We start from the raw sequence: 5,108 nt of genomic DNA on the forward strand, positions 1-5,108 counted from the left end.
CATGACATGTCGTGACATATTGCCAGAGCTGGGGTGGGCGTGTCCTCCATATGATGCAACCGGCCTATAGGCCGGCAGTTTGACACCCCTGTGATATGGGATGCATGCCTTGCTCATCCCTGTTTTTTTTTTAAAAAAAATCAGAACGTAAGAGCTTCCTTTAAAGCATAGGAAAAAATGAGTCAATACTAACATTTTTATCACTGAATGACAGATTCTGGCCCATAAAGAAATGTACGTATACTGCACCCACTAACAGGATGCTTGGAAAAAGATGTGGGGGCAGGAAAAGTTTGGGGAAACAGAATTAGTTAAAGAGAAAAGTCTTTGGAATTCACCTTTTTAGTTACATATGACATACACAGGGGAAGATGGAGGAAGATGGAGATTGACTTTAAAATTTATACTTTTGATATAAGCCCTTTGTTACTCTACAATGCTGCAGTTTAATATGAATCACGTAGACTTCATCCAACTAGAAAGGATAAATCTTCATGTTCATTTTCCTCAATAGAGATTTCAATTCTCCAAATGATTTGTTTCAACAGCTTGAGCTGATGTGTCCCACTATGGCTCCTATGTCTTTGTTCCTTGCAGCTTTTAGTGATTGGGGGTGGGGCCCTATTTATGCTTCCAATTCTCATAAGAAAAAAAATCTGAAAGACATCTACTTCTTACTGATTAAAAATGCTCAAAAAGAGGATCTTTCCCCTATATACTCCCTCTATATTCTTGTTAATAGCTGTAGCTATTAACAGGAAAGCATGTATTCTCCAGAGCCTCAATGAACTCTTTCGTTTTTTCTATCGCTGTCAGGGACTGAAAAACAAACAAACAAAATAAAACTTTCTAATACACAATCTAAAACTCTCTTCAGAATCAAGGTACATATTTCTCTTTAGTATAAATAAAATCTGAGGATTTTGCAGCTTCCAGAGGGACACGGAGATAATGTAACGGTACTTCCCTCTTTATTAAACAGGGCCAAATGTAACATTTCTTAGATGGGAATTGTACACCTTCTCCTAAGGATTCCTTCTATGAAAATAAAGAAATTTCCATCTTCTAGCAGATCCAAAATGCCAATCCAAACAGTACTTTTCAAACAGTTACTTTTCAAACAGTACTTTTCAAACAGTACTTTTCATTACAGTTACCATTTCTGGATGGAAAAAATCTGGACAACTACTATATGGCAGCAAAGATTCTTTGTTTTGTATGCCAGATTCAGGAATAATAAATTATATGCCACATTTAGTTCTGAAGTTATACTCAGCAGCTTCAAAGACCCTAAGAACCGATTAAAAATAGTCAAGAATCAATGCTATAATGATAGGACTTAAAGTGTATTTATAGATAGTTAGCATATTCTAGCTTAGGTTTGTTAGATGCAATACCCTGCATTCAGCTCTGGGAAGTCGGGGGGGGAGGGGAGGGCAGGGTTTCTATGGGGAGGTGGGGGGAAGTTGGGGGGAGGGGGCGGGAAGGGTGGGTTTTCGGGGGAGGTGGGGTCAATTTATGTTTAAAATGTATTGTAAAACTTTTCAATATAAAAAAAGAATCAATGCTATAAAAGTATAAAGTGGAGAGATGTATACCCACATTACCATTCCCTTTCAAAGTAAGCAATATAGTGTAAAGCATAGAAAACAAGAATGAAATATTAAGCTAAGGTATAATGTAAGCAATTAATGGTGTAATATTAGAAAAGGAAATGCTATATAGCTAAACCTGATTCATATCAACACCATTCACTGTATCTAACCATCTAAAAACAAACAGATTAAATATGTAGAAAATATAAAATGGTGACCAAGCACATAGCACAGAGCCTTGGTGGAGCAGTGGGCTAATGCCTCCTTAAGTAACACCAGCTGCCTGCAATTAGTGCAGGTTCGCATCCCACCAGGCTCAAGGTTGACTCAGCCTTCCATCCTTCCGAGGTAAGTAAAATGAGGACCCAGATTGTTGGGGGCAATTAAGCTGACTTTGTAATAATGCCGCTTGGGGGGGGTGAAAGCCCTAATAAGCAGGCATATACATAGAATGAAGGCTACTGCTAAGCTTGTAAGCCGCCCTGAGTCTTCGGAGAAAGGCGGGATATAAATGGAATTTTTTAAAAAAAACTCATTTAGTCAGCCCATAATGCCTGAGGAGAAAACCAGATCTTAAGACCCTTCCTAAAGGCAAAGAAGCCTGTCATATATTGGGGAAGATTATTCCAGACAGGAGGGGCAATCTCAGAAAAAAAACATGTTCCCAGGTCCATAAAATGACAACTTAAAAAGGAACCTGGAGCATGCCCTCCCTCTAGGAGTTTGTAGGACAGACAGAAGTTCTTGGGAGAAGGCAGCCCCTCAAGTAACTTAACCTTATCCCAGCTTTAAAGGTAATCTCAGCACCTAGAAGCCTATCAGGAGCAAGTGCAGCTTGTGGAGTAGCAGTGTTGCAAGGGTGTAATGTGATATTTATTTATTTATTTATTTATTTATTTATTTATTTATTTATTTATTTATTTATTTATTTGGATTTATATACCGCCCCTCTCCGAAAGGACTTGGGGCGGTGTACAGGGCGATTAAAACACTATAAACAACACATAATGTATAAAAATTAAAATGAGATTAAATCAAATAGCCCTAAACAATAAGCACATACTAAAATTTAAAGTTTTTAAAATTTAAAATCTAAACTCCCAGTCCCTCAGTCCAGGCCGGCAAGTTCAAATAGCCAAGTCTTCAGGTCGCGGCGAAACGAGCAAAGGTCGGGACCCATCCGGAGCTCAACCGGAAGCTGATTCCAGAGGGCAGACGCGCCCACAGAGAATGCTCTCCCCCTGGGGGCCGCCAGTCGACATTCCCTGACCGACGGCACCCTGAGGAGGCCCTCTCTGTGGGAGTGCACAGGGCGATGGGAAGTTAACGCCGGCAAAAGGTGCTCCCGTAAATAACTCGGACCCACGCCTATAACTATCTGCTTCAGATGGTTTTTCAAGGGCAGCCTTGTATAGAGTGCATTGCAATAGCCCAATCAGGAGGTGACCAACATGTGAGTGACCATGAATAGGGTTTCCTGATCCAGGTAATTGGTGTAAATGGTGCACAGGATGCAGATGTGCAGAAGCTCACTTGGTCACAACTATGACCCATTCTTTGAGCAAGAGCTGTGAGTCCAGGAGGATCCCAGATTTCTCACCAAGTCTGATCTGGATTGTGCCACCCCACCCAGAATCAAAGATGGATGCTCGGCAACTGAGGGGACCCAAAACCCATAGCCATTCAGTCTTGACAAGGTTGACCTGTTCTTCTTCATCCCTAATAACAAAATGAGCAGATGTACAGTATTATATACAGCCATTTACTTCTTTCCATAACAGACCACCTAACTACTGGTACCAGCATTTGTGCATCTTAAAATGTATTTAGCTTTTTCACTATCTTTAGTAAGAATTCCATCAAGTTACACAAATTCATCTGCTTGCTTTCACAATCTAAAATTGTGAAATTCTTTTTCTGGCCTAACAACATTACCTTAGTTTTTTAATATATTAATTTGCAGATCCATTGTCTATACTAGTCTACATAGATTAACATTTGCAAATTATTTGAGTTCTCAGTCAAACTTTCAACTTCACTCACATATAAAATTGCACTTACATTCATATTCCAAACCAACACACCTCTAATGTATGTGCATGTATGTATACACACACACACACAGAGAGAGAGACACGCAAACACACACATACCTATACTAAAAACCAATGCTGAATCATTTGGCATGCATTCCATTTATTCCAATACATTACATCCCCTGAACACTCAGTCTTCTTAAAATAAAGGACGATTGAAACAGCTTTTTTTTCATTTGCAATGTCAATGAGAGACATCTAACCAAAGTTCCACTGATATCGACAATAGAAAGGCATATGCTTCTAATTCAGTGGGAGTTCAAATGTTTAGCTCTGATTGGATTATGCCATTTGTATTTTGCTATCATTTTTATTTAACTTTTCACATGCAAGGCAAAGCTTTAGGCATAATCATAACGGATGTACACAATTTAATTATGTGTATCCTTACACTGTCTGTGATAAATAGAGCCAAATCAAGCATAGGGCAATACAGTGGCCATTTGTTGATGCTAAGAGTTAGACAATAGCACCATTGCAACCATGATGCTTTTTATCGGTGTCTCCCATAAATTATTAATTACTGCATATTCTCTTTGAATCTACAGGAAAATGTGCTGGCTCAGGAATTCTGGTAGTTGAAGTCCACGAGTCACAAAAGGGCCAAGGTTGCCTACCCCTGCACTAGATCAATTGAAAATGAACCCTGCCATAGAAAATCCCACCAAATATGAAGTGTGTGCAATAATACGATTCCTGTGTGCGAAAAAACTTTCAGTAGCTAAGATTCATCACAAACTATGTAATGTTTACAGACCAAACGTGATGAGTGTCATATGTCAATGGTGTCGCATGTTTAAAGATGGACGAAATGATGTGCACGATGAGGCAAGAAGTGGCTGCCCATCTGTAGTCAGTGATGAACTCGTGCAGGAAATTGACAAAAAGGTCTGTGATGTCCTTTGGTTCACAATATCTGCATTTTTTTTATACTTTCCCCAAATTTCTTGGACTCTTTTGTACGAGGTAGTGACAGAAAATTGGGGATACGGCAAGTTCTGTGCTCGTTGGGTATCAAAACTCCTTTCTGAGGAGGACAAAACAAATCAAATGGGTTCTGCTTTGGACTTTCTCATGCGTTATGCCAAGGAAGGAGAACAATTTCTTAACAGAATTGTGGCTGGCGATGAGACCTGGGTGCCATACACGAACCCTGAAAGCAAACAAAAAGCTCAGCAAACATTGTCTGCCAGAAAGGTTAAAGGTAAAGGTAAAGATTTCCCTGCACATGCTGTTCTGTACCAGCCTACTACCGGCCCTGCAAAAAAGGCAGGGACAACCCCTTTACAAAAAGGCAAGAGGCTGGAACTAAGCCTGCCAAATTTATTAACATAAAACAGAGCAAACAGAGCCAAACAAAAACACAAACCATGAAACAGGAGCTATTCAAATGGTTGCCTTCGGCAAACCAGCCCTC

This window comes from Vipera ursinii (assembly GCF_947247035.1).
Source record: "Vipera ursinii genome assembly, chromosome: 1".
Classification (NCBI taxonomy): Eukaryota; Metazoa; Chordata; class Lepidosauria; order Squamata; family Viperidae; genus Vipera; species Vipera ursinii.